This window comes from Neopsephotus bourkii, unplaced genomic scaffold, assembly GCF_033783945.1.
Source record: "Neopsephotus bourkii isolate Nb327-2 ecotype Australia unplaced genomic scaffold, CSIRO-AGI_Nbou_v1 NB_998, whole genome shotgun sequence".
NCBI lineage: Eukaryota > Metazoa > Chordata > Aves > Psittaciformes > Psittacidae > Neopsephotus > Neopsephotus bourkii.
This window is the reverse complement of record NW_026901490.1, coordinates 3,820,629-3,833,441: the sequence shown is the minus strand read 5'-3', so window position 1 is coordinate 3,833,441 and position 12,813 is coordinate 3,820,629. Positions and strand designations below refer to the sequence as shown.

At 38.4% G+C, this 12,813-nt stretch overlaps 1 long non-coding RNA gene across 1 annotated transcript in view; it reads right to left on the bottom strand.

The window, feature by feature from the left end:
- LOC133215760 (uncharacterized) overlaps positions 1 to 10,573 on the bottom strand; it is a 249,182-nt gene extending 238,609 nt beyond the window's left edge. Inside the window, exon 1 of the long non-coding RNA XR_009726484.1 lies at positions 10,522 to 10,573. This is a non-coding gene — a long non-coding RNA (uncharacterized LOC133215760). The remainder of the gene's footprint in view (positions 1 to 10,521) is intronic.
- Positions 10,574 to 12,813: the final 2,240 nt, after the last annotated feature.

The following is a 12,813-nucleotide window of genomic DNA, read 5'->3' as shown; positions in this document are numbered from 1 at the left end:
GTTTTTCTTGACCTTTTCTAAATTTCTGTTTGATCTAGCAGCTTATCATTACAAAGATGAAGGAAAGGCTCTGCAGCACTCTGTAGTACTATAGGATAAGAGTGATTTATTATGTTAGAAATGATAAAAACATTCAAATTTTTTAGTTGTATTTCAATACGAACAATTAATAAGCAATTGCGTATTGCAGCAAAAATTAAAGTTTCATTATATAGAAAAACAGAGGCATAATGTTGCAGTTCAGCAAAGCTGATGAGAACATTTTCATCTTGTTTTCTGTCTTGTTTTTATGTTAGCATTGAAATGCTACCATATACTGCAAAGCAGCCAGAATGCTGAGGTAGCTTTATATTGCATAGCATAAATCACACAATTGTAACTCAAATTAAAAACAGCTAGCAGACAATACAGAATGAACGTGACTGAAAAACATCATTATGTAACTATACCAGGTGAGGTACCAAGACCTATGCATAACACTCACCTCAGGAAAATTCCCAGAAAAATCTTTGATGTTATATCAATTATTTATAAAGTTTAGTATGAATTCCATGATTTTTGCAGCCCTGTTAGATATTTAGTTCTGCAAATACCAACTTTTTCTTACTGTCTCTGTATAAAACCCCACAACTGTATTTATGCAAGTATTTAAAACGCTTTTAAGTTTTTGGATGTGCAATTAAGTTGTAAGCAGGAGAATCGTTTATTACTACAATAAAAATTCATTATAAATACCTATGTCCAAAATTGGAAAAAAAAGTAGTTTGCTACCAAGGACTAAGAAAACCACAATGCAGAGTGTCAAAGCCATTAACAGGGAAAGGTAAGTTGGTTTTTAAAAAAGAAAATCAGTTCATGATACACCGCAGTTCTGTTCCTCATGCAGCTACTGCTGCACATCAAAAGACACAAAAAAATATTATCTTAGTTCAACAGCTGCTTGTAAATCCAGATAGTCAGAGCATATGAGACAGCATGGGATAAAGCATAAATACAGTCCAAGATGACAGTAAATGGATGCCGGAGAATCAGTAGTAGAATGGATAGGATGCAAGTCCAGACAAGAACTCTTATGTTAAAAGAAACAGGTTTGTGACATGATGGCCTTGAATACAAAGATGAAATATTACAACCAGATGCCAAGAGACAACTGCTTCTCAGTTTACCTTGGTGCAAGTACTTTTAGAAGGTTCACTGTGCTAGGTGCTACCATTCTCCAGGCTAAACTCAAAGTCCTGGTGCCCATTCTAAACTAGGAGTACTCCTTTCACATGGAAAACTCATAAAGTTGTAGGGCAAGCTATGTTATTGGATGCAGAGAGACAAGGTTTCTTTGAGAAATAAGATGAAACTTGAAGAACATTGCTTCATCATGTTCAAAATGGAATATAAAAAGCATTTCTGGAATCGAGCATTTCTACTGTTAACTCTGAGCTACAAAGGACACTGTGGAACAAGAAAGAGCTTGAATAAAGCGAGTATGTCATTAGAGTAAGGAACATTGCTTGGAAGCAAAGTGTATACAGAAAGGGGACGAGCCAAAAGGAGACAACAAGTCAGGGAGTATGGACATTACATCATTTCTGCACACTGAGAAGTGAAATCTTCTGAACGTAAAAGGGCTAGGAGTTATTTTGTACACAAATATTTCAAATAATCTTCTGACAAGCCCAGCTCTTTCACACTGTAACATTTCATCTCAAGCCTTGGAAGAGAGTTCTATATACACCTCTCCCAGCACTACATCTCTCCAGTAGTACAGGGGAGAGAGCCTGTAACAGAAGCAACAAAATATAACCCTCTTAGGTAAACAGTCATAGGAAATGCCAGCAGCAGATTCACACCACATTCTTTAAACTGTAACATTTGGAGTTTCTATGTTTAATAAATCTGTTACTGATTTCCTTATATTTGATTTACTTGATAATATAGAAATAATATATCTAACACTACATTATCATACTTACTTTTTGCTTTTTATTTTTTCAAGACTTTCTTTAAATTCCTTATTTCAGTCTTATATCTAGGGACCAAGAAAGCTCATGTGTCCTTAGTATTTTCACAAGAAAGCTGGTGAACCCTGCTTCTGGGTCCATAAAAATGAAAAGTACTCTTCTACAATCTAAGATGCTGTAGAAGGTGCCCTTTTTTCTTTTCAAGGCAACAATAATTAGTAAGAGATAATCAGCTGCTTTTGTCATGATCTTGGCTGCCTTACTAACAGTTTTCATAATGAGTCTTGAAGGAAAGTTATTTCTATTTCAACAACCCTAATAAAATTCCCTGAAGAGCTAATTCTATATAACAATAATTGCCTGTTATTTAAGTTGGAAATTCAGATTCTAAGTATCAAGGCATCGCTATGTTCCATGGTAGGATTTCTGAAAACACAAAATTACCACAAACTTTTGAAGAAAGTCACTCAACTGAAAGTTAAAAGTCATCATAAGAGACTGAACTGGGAATGAACTGCTTCACTCCTTAATTTATGTCCAAAATTGTGCCTAAGATTATGATGCATCTGTTTTCCAACAAAATCACGTTTTTACACTAGAGGTTTGTTGAGAAAGGTAAATCCATTTTATGGAGGATTTTGATATCTCACAATTTGATTTTATCCCCATTAGTTTAAACCAATTGTCAGCATAACTGGCTGGGAACCTGTAGAGGGAATTGTTATCAAAACCCAGGGACTCTCTGAAGCCATCCCAAGAAAAATGTGAAAACATGTCTTTCAAACAAAAAGAAGAAGTTATTGCAGCCAAGCAGTTTTGCGAAGCCAAAACAGATACAGAAGAAAAAAAGAATTAAAAAAAATAAAAATTCTCAGAGAACCAGAAAGAATCGGTTAGTAGACAATATAGATAAAAATAAACCTATGTGATTAATAAAGGACGTTAACGAAATCACTGAAATATCAGTGTTCAACAAGTCCAAATTAAAAGGGTTTTAAAAATTATTAGGAACAAAGAAAGTCTATTTTGGTCATGTGTAGCTCAGGTCTTTGGAGCAAATGGTAACAGCTTCAATAGTTCAGGAATAGTCAAAGTATGTGCATTAGTAGTTCTGGTTTGGGTTTGGAGAAAAGTAGGAGTCCGTAGTCAGCTCATATGCCATCATGGACAGGACAAAAAGATTGCTATTTGTAACTGCACGTGACAGAAAACATTTTAAATATCAAAATAACATTTTTTGGCAGAAAGACTACAAAAATCAACAGACATGGATAATTTGTCATTGATAGATATAATGGCTGTAGCTAAGAAGATTTGTATATCAGTAATATTTTACTTTAAGGAACCCTGGAAACATAAGTGTCCTGGGTTTAGCAGCAGCAGTCATTTTTTTCTCCTTCTTGGTAGCTGGTGCAGTGCTGTGTTTTGACTTTCGGGCTGGGAACAAAGCTGATAAAAATGATGTTTTGGTTTGGCCAAGGACTTTGTGAGTCTCATGCTCTGCCAGGGAGGAGGGGAGGCCGGGAGGAAGCAGAGACAGGACACCTGACCCAAACTGACCAAAGAGGTATTCCATACCACAGCACGTCATGCCCAGGGGGGAACTGGGAGGTACCCGGAAGGAGAGGGGTTCGGCCGGGTCGGACTGGTGGTTCGGCGCGTGGTATTGTACTCCTTTCCTTTGCTATTTTCTCTTATCATTGTTGTCGTTGGTGGTAGCGGTGGTGATTCGTATTGTACATTAGTTGCTAGACTGTTCTTATCTCAGCCCGTGAGAGTTGCATTCCTTCGATTCTCCTCCCCATCCCTCTGGGAGCGGGGAAAGGGGGCGGCAGCCCCTGGGGAAGGGGGAGGGGGGGAGCGGACTAACGTGGGCCTCGATTGCTTCCAGCCTGGCACCACTCACTGGGAGTAAGTGAACAAGCTGTTTGGTTGGGTTAAACCACGACAATAAGGCACTTCCAGAGAATTGGAGGACTGTCATTCTTTAAAAGTGTAAGAATATTAGTAAGCAATGAAGATCAGTTATTGTTGTCTCTCAGAAATAAATCCAATTGAATATTGGTTGCTTTTGTTAAGGATTACTTAAAAAAAAGGTTTACTGATTTGATAACAATCTGCCTATCAACAAAGGTTACTATAAGCCATTTGATTTAACGTCACATGAATCTTGATTTAAAAGACTTGTGTTATATGGAGTTAACAGAATATCTATTAAAACAAAACTTACTAATGGGATGAAATTGATGAACAAAAATACTTTGAGCATAACCTTACAGGCTATATCTGTACCACCTGTGTTTCTGCTGAAGTGTGTATATCACGAAGTGCACACAAGTTGTCCACCTTGTTTCCTTAGTACTTTTTCTTTTTTCCCAGGGGCACACTCTAGCTCCCTGACATACCACTGTGCCTCACCCCAGACTCTTCTTAACAAACATATTTCCAGCCATGTTACTTTCTGTTGTTGCTGCTGAGTTCAGTGAGGAGTTTCATTTGCCCATATGTACCTCTGAGAAATGATTAGATAACCTAGAAGGAAGTGGTCTAAGCAAAATCCATCTTCAACAATGGAGGAAATTACAGCCACCCTGAAATCCCTTGGATATCAAACTAGGCTGCAGCAGTTGCAGTATTTTATAAGTCTTTTATAAGATCATCTTTTATAAGAAGGAAGGTACTGTTCTGGAGAAGGTAGATTAGAAGCTACTGTTGAGTCGTTTTAGTTATCAGATATGGCATAAGAAATAGAGACTCTAAGTGTTCTCTGAATAAAGAATATGCCTTTCAAAACAAGTACTACAGTCTGATACTTCTCTTCCAGCAGGAGCACTCTTGCTACAAGACATTTGCTCAAGTGGATGTTATTGGCTGCCTGCAGTTCTTATACATCATGAGAAGATCAGGTTGAAAATAAAGTAATTATTATGATTATTATGAACAGTAGAGTATCCCAAAGTGCTAAGTGCCACAGAAGCTTCCTATGCCCTCAGCAAATTTGTATGACACACTGTCTGTTTCTGTAGTGTTTGTAGAGTAAATTAGTATTTCCTTAGATGCACATCTTTAAGGACCTGTAGTATAGAACATCTTAAATCACTGAATTTGGTCTATCAATAAAACATTAGATACTTTTCTTTTTTGACAACTTTGAACTATTTGAAGAGGGGACACATAAGTATAGTCTCCTAACCAGTGACAGCAACCTTAATAGTAATTGAGAGCCATTTACATCATGAATAATGACACCTATATCCTCTTGATATCCTCCAAATCATTAATCGGGAGTAATACAATACTAAATTCCTGTGGACAGAGGTTTAAATGCAGGTCTACAATTCTCCTACTCAACACTCTCGCATATCTAGCAGGCATACCTAGTTTTGCATATTTAGCATGTCAGGAGGTATCTAATATACCTTCTGTCTGGGACTTGCCTAGCTAAAATTCCACTCCTAGGAATTCACAAGAATGTGAACTTGATAGAACTGTATGACAGAACATAGCTCCTACCTGGCTTGGATGTCTAGACACTAAAAATGATGAAATAGTAAAAGGAAGACCCAAAACGTGTCCAAGAAAATTTTAAAACAGGTTCCACAATCCAACTGGTTGATTGACTGGTGGTTGGGAGGTCAACATGGGAACTTCCACATGGAGAAGATATTAATTTGCAAAAGGAGAGAAAACAAGGCATTTGTTTTCTTGGGAAAGCACCCAAATAAGATGAAACAGAAGTTGCATATATTTCTTCTTTGCTTGTTTCCCACCTCTAATATTAACCCATTTATGTGATACAGTTCTCAACCCTCAGAATCTTAGGGCATCAGAATGGCTAAATGCAAAATGTGCAATGAAGAAACCCAAGATACACAGGAAAACTGGAGATCCATTGAGAAAATTAAATTTTCCTGAAGTCTGCAAGCAACAAAGACACAGGTCTTTGGATTTGCATCTTTCCTCATACCACTTTAGTTGCTGATTACACTAACATTAGATGAAAAGAGAATCAGACTCTAAAATATTTTTTTTTCTGCCAGACTCAACTGCGTTCAACATTAAAGGTATTTTTCTATTGTTGCAACCTTGAAATATCATTCTATTACAGTAAAAGCTTTATTAGAAGGGAACCATTAGCAATATTCCAGTTCAGATTTAATTTGTGTTTCTGTCAGAAATCCCCAACTTTCAATACATTTCAGACTGCATGAAGCTCTGATACATGATACCCAAGGAGCTCTCAGAAACAAATTCAACCCTGTTTTTCTTTTTCATAGGGTTTCTTTTTTTCATTTCGTGTTGCTCACAGTAAGTGACTGAAATCTGAGAGGTCACTTGTGAGCACCAAGGTTTATGAAAATATCCATTGGACATGATCTCAGGGGTTATTCTGATAGAAAAAAAAAAAAACAAGAAAGGAATATGTGAAGGGAAAAAAAAGATTTCTTATGAAGAGTAAGATGAAAAAGCATCTTCTAAGGTAACCCAGATATATTCAGATATATTCACTGATTTGTATGTAGGGATGCTGAGGATGGACTCCTCATTAGGGACTGTAGTGATAGGACAAGGGGCAATGGGTTCAAACTTAAACAGGGGAAGTTTAGATTGGATATAAGGAGGAAATTCTTTCCTCTTAGGATGGTGAGGCACTGGAATAGGTTGCCCAGGGAGGTTGTGAATGCTCCACCCCTGGCAGTGCACAAGGCCAGGCTGGACAAGGCCTGGGTGATACGGTTTAGAGCGAGGTGTCCCTACCCATGGCAGGGGGGTTGGAGCTTGATGATCTTAAGGTCCTTTCCAACCCTAACTATTCTATGATTCTATATTTCAGTATGTTCTTATTATCTTTTTTATTACTTTATTATCATATTTATATTTCTAAGTGTTACACTTTTTAAACTTTTTCTTTGTAATGGTCAAAGTTAAAAGCATGGTAAAAGACAAATTCAGTTTTTTCTAAGCTATGTCGTTAGGCATGTTTAAACAAACATTCAGCTTGTACTTATGAATTATAATGTCTACAATTTATCATAATATTCAAAACAATAGATATTTACAGCAGGTATACAAAAGACTGAGATAATTTATACTGGTAAGAAAAGCCTATCCTGACTGAACTTCCATTTTTTTATGCATAGCTGCTTTTTCCACAGTGTAAAGCTCATTATGTCTTTCTTTTGAGATCTTATAAGAAATACCAGTTCACCCCTTTCCCTGAGAGCAGTGGTATGGAGAGATAAGAATAAGAATTCCAAAAGGTCTTTGCAAAGATGGATGCCTGAAAAGAGGTAGGAATGACATTTGCACATAGAGAGGAAATTCAAAAGAGAAAATTACATGCAATAGGGTCTATAAAGCAGGGATTTACTGTTACGAGACCTTTAGGTAAAGAAGTATCCATAAGAAATATTATAACTTGAGACTATAGGAGAAGAGAGGTTCAAATGCATAAAATTTATTAATAGCATGAATCTCCATCAAGTTTGTACTTGGGAAGAGCAAGAGACTCTGAACCTAGTTTTGCTTAAGTTTCCCATTAATAAAATACTGGCCCTGATTTGGTACGAAAACAGTTCTAAAAATAACTGAAAGCAAATCTATAGCACAAGGAGAAAGAGCTGGCACCCAAAACGTTATGCCTCAAGCTGACTGAAATGACTATGTAGATCGTATCAGCAGAAAAATGTTCTTTTTTAAGTAGATTAGAAGTAAAAAAGCAGCATAGATTCCTATATTTCCTGCCTAAAAAAATCCTGCAGGTACAAAAGCCATTGTGCTGCTGGTAAATAGCACTTCCTAGCACAGAAGATCCTTCCATCTGGAAGGAGCACTTGATGAAGGAAGCCAAACTCTTGTAACCAGAAAGGCCACTCCACAATAATCACTTTGCCCATCAAACAAAAGGCTGTCAGCTGCACTGAGGATCACCTGCAGCCTGATTGAACTCAGCTAGCATTTGCCTTCTTGTAATTGTCTGTCATTTTGGTTGCTTTTAACCCCACTGTTTATTTTTTTTCCCAGTTCATCCTGCTGTTGAGATGTCAACACAGAACAAAAAGTATTTGTGAAACTTATCAGAGCTTTGGCAGATTGCACTCTCTCCATATGCTAAAGAAAACATCAAATATTCATTTTATTTTGCCAGAAGTTCACAGTATCTACCATTAGGATGACAGGTGTTATGAAAGGCCAGTGTATGTATTCCTTGTTGCTTGCTTTAGAAGCTTTTCCAACAGAAGATTCATAATAATATATTTTATAATAAGTGAAATATTGTGACAGCAAGTATTTTTCTTAACTGCAGTTTATTTTACCTGGGAAAAGTTCTTCACCATCAAAAAAGGTACAATGTTTCAGCATCTATCAGACCAACTGGGAAAATCAATAAGAACATATTAGCACAGATTTAATAAACACAAGTTTGGTGAAACCAGCACCAGAAGATTGCTCTCATCACTAATTTTACTTCATAAACTAAGCACATAAAAAAAATAACAAATCAAAACTCATAAAAAAAATTCTTGCTACTAGGATGAGAGCACTCCATAGAGGATATAAGCAAGTCTCTTTTGCTTCAATATGCTTTATTACTTCTTGATTATGACCATGGGATTTTTTTCTTAGTGCATTTGGAGAAATCACACATTCACAAGGTCAAATAAATTAAAAATCATCACTCTACTTATCATGCTAGTTAATTGTGTTTGAATGTTAAATCATTGGGTTAATAGTAAACTAAATACCCATATGAGATGTAAAATCATAACACTGAGCACTTTCAGTCATTAAAGATCCAGAGCTGCTTTGTGGGTAGACAAGTAGCTAGATTACATTCTTCCTACCTGAATTTCTCCTGCAGTTTCAGCTGAATTCATCTGTTAGCAAAACACGAAGCACATGCTTAAATGCAAGCAGACAAGTAGAGCTGTAATCACTCAAGTATCTAGTGATATGTACATCTTTCTGTATTAGAACATTTATTCCTTTTGAAAAGTTGTCATATAATTGCCTTAATATATTGGTTAACGTTGCCACAGTGACTGACTGATGCCGAGTAGAACATCCTACTAAATTTGATGTGCTATAAAGCAAATATCCGGTCCAATGTAAAAGTATCTCTTATGATGTATTGACATGTTTTCTGTCTGAGATTATACTGAACAACAGTATCTGCCATAAGAGTTGTACACAGACTAACAAGCTCTGTGTCTATAGAGCAAAGGTCTATGTTATGAGATATTTGGAGAACAAACATAAGGAATATCCCATGCTGACGCTACAGGAAAAGAGAGGTTCCAATACATAGATTATTAACAGCATGGGTCTCCATCAAGTTTGTATGTGGGAAGAGCAAGGGACCCTAAACCTAGCTCTTGACACAAAAAGTGATCTGATACCTGTTAGAAAAGTCTGAGTCACAGAGAGTTTTGGTCAGCTGTTGAGATTACTGTAGAAAATATATATGCATTTTGCCAGTAACGAAATAAAGCCTAGAAAAGGTTATTTTAGGGTCTTTTTTTCCTTCCACATACACAGGTGTATTTTGTATTCCATATATTGAAAAAAAAAAGGATTGCTTCTGTACAGGGAAAAAAAGGAATGATTTAACAAACTGAAAAGCTGGATAAGTGTCCCTAAATGAAAAAGTAGATCAGCAAGAGAAACACAGGCAACACACCAGGCATTATGTAATACTCCCTCAGAATACTTTTCAATACAATTTTCATCGCTAGCACATGGATTTCTCGGGGTTGATCTGATGCCCTTGTCCTAAACAGACCTTGATAGCTTTTTCTTCTATAAATCTGCCAAGTCACTTTTAGATGTATGTCATATTTCAGTATTCACAGTCCCTGCTGGCAAATAATTAACTCTCCATGTAGCAGGAACTACATACCACTTTTTTTTTTTTTTTCCTTTTTTTTTCTTTCTCCCCTTAACCCTACCAGCTGCTAGTTTCACTGATAACAATAGGGTTTTGTATTGGAAGAGACAGATAAAATCATTCCCAATTTCTCCAATTTTATAAGCCTTCACATCCCCTCAATCTTTTCTTTCTGAGCCTAAGGCACACTAGTTTGTTTAATTAACCCTCAAACAGAAGTCATTTAACATCTTTGATCATTCTTATTTCCTTCTGCATAACTTTTTTTTTGCTAGAGAAATTAATGTTATACACTTTTCTGAAAACATGAGGGATGCAGACTGTCGTGGTTTAACCCCAGCCAGACAGCTTGTCCACTCACTCCCTCCCTTTCTTGCCCTCCCCTATTCTCGGAGGGACAGAGAGGAGAATCAAAAAGAATGCAACTCCCACGGGTTGAGATAAGAACAGTTTAGTAACTAAGGTATAACACAAATCACTACTGCTACCACCAATAATAGTAATGATAAAGGAAATAACAAGGGAATATTTCACCTCACCACCAGCCAACCGATAACTTACCCCCCCAGCCCAACCAAGCACCGACTGATACCTCCTCCAACCCTGCAGGCCCTCCTAGCCCTTCCAGGTAACTCTCCCAGTTACATCCTGGGCATGACATGCTGTGGTATGGAATACCTCTTTGGTCAGTTTGGGTCAGGTGTCCTGTTTCTGCTTCCTCCCGGCTTCCCTCCTCCCTGGCAGAGCATGAGGCTCACAAAGTCCTTGGCCAAACCAAAACATCATTGTTTTTTCAGCTCTGTTCCCAGCCTGAAAGTCAAATCACAGCACTGCACCAGCTACCAAGAAGGAGAAAAATGACTGCTAAACCCAGGATATTATCCACCCCTTATTCCATACCATTCATGTCATGCTCAGATCCTACATTTTCAATATACCATTACTCTGATCTAAGTGCACTCTCATCGTAGTGCATGGGCCAGTCCCTATAAAGCTGCTGAGTCCATCTGGTCCATGATGCCAGGCTCCATCTCTTGTAACAGTCTTTCAGAGCACGAGAGGCTGTGTGCAGTGTTCACACTTGTGAATAACCTGGGCAATAGTGTCCATTGCTAAGTCCACCCCTTGATCATGAGTCCATCTCGATGTTGCATCTCTGCTCTGATGGCCTTAAGGGTCATGGGCCCACCAGGCTAAAAATAATTGACTGTCCCCTTCAGCAGTTTCTGCAGCTTGTTGCTGGGGACTCCATACAGCTGCCTTCCATCTCCAATGCTTCCAAAGCACTGGAGGGGGCCAGTGGACTAGATACCTGCCCACACTGTCCCACATGCCCTGCCACTCATGACTGTCCAGCCTTGGGGGAAACCTCTTGGTCCTCCCATATCGTCATCTAACCCCAGACAAGACCCAAACCTGACTCTGCTTAACTTTTGAAAACAGATGAAATAATTGTGGGCAAAATACACTCTGTATACATGCCAACATGGTGATCCCCATCACAATCAGCAAACAAGTCTCAACAGCATTAAAAGGCCATTCAAAACTCTCAAATAATGCTGTAAATGCTCGGGGGGGGGGGGACGGGACTGGGAGGGTAAAAGAATGTCTCCTTCACAGGTTGACCACCCGAGAAGGAGAAAAAAGATGTGTAATTGCTAAGCACTTTTATTATATACCTCCCAAAGTATAAAGGTGGCGACCATACTGGGAACATAAGCCAGATAAGTTTCATGATCAATAATTCCATTGTATTACAAGTCATTAGCATAAAGTACAATGAGAAAAAAAACGTAGCCCAAGCCCCACACTTGAAAAACACTAATACAGCAAATACCAGATGGAAGTAAGGTACGATATACTGAAACTGTGAGATCAAGAGGAACAACTTTGAGAGCCAATAAATCAGCACTGTGAAGAGTGACTATTAATCCCGTCAGATCTGTCGTTATCTCAATCCCTTCGTGCCCCACGCTGGGCGCCAAAAAGAACTGCCATGGTTTAACCCCAGCCAGACAGCTTGTTCACTCACTCCACCCCCCACCCCCCCCTTCTTGCCCTCCCCTATTCTAGGAGGGACGGAGAGGAGAATCAAAAAGAATGCAACTCCCACGGGTTGAGATAAGAACAGTTTAGTAACTAAGGTATAACACAAATCACTACTGCTACCACCAATAATAGCAATGATAAAGGAAATAACAAGGGAAGAGAATACAAGACCTCATCACCAGGCGACCGATAACTTGCCCCCCCCAACCCAACCAAGCACCGACCAATACCTCCTCCAACTCTGCAGGCCCTCCTAGCCCTTCCGGCTAACTCCCAGTTACATCCTGGGCATGACGTGCTGTGGTATGGAATACTTCTTTGGTCAGTTTGGGTCAGGTGTCCTGTCTCTGCTTCCTCCCGGCTTCCCCTCCTCCCTGGCAGAGCATGAGGCTCACCAAGTCCTTGGCCAAACCAAAACATCATTGTTTTTTCAGCTCTGTTCCCAGCCCGAAAGTCAAAACACAGCACTGCACCAGCTGCCAAGAAGGAGAAAAACGACTGCCACTGCTAAACCCAGGACACAGACTGACACAATTATTTTTTCTTTATTCCTTCCCCAGAAAATCCTAAAGTTTGATCTAACAATTTTTAGACTAAAAATATTTTTCTTCTTTCATCATCAATGCATATGAATTAAACATCTGACTCAGACGTCAATGTAGATTACAGAAGAACCAATGACAAAGTTAAAGCTAGTAGAAGCAGAAATTTACACAGAATTTAGTCAGTACAGCTCACCAACACTGAATTTTGTCCAGAACATCTAAGAGATTTTTTTTTCTTGTTGTCACTTCTAATAGAACCTGAGGATGAGCGACACATTATACATACTGAACCAATGTAGTGTACTGATCATTTCCGGGAGTATTCTTGTTTCCATTAGCATGCAGTTTTCACAGGTGCTTTATTATTGACATGACT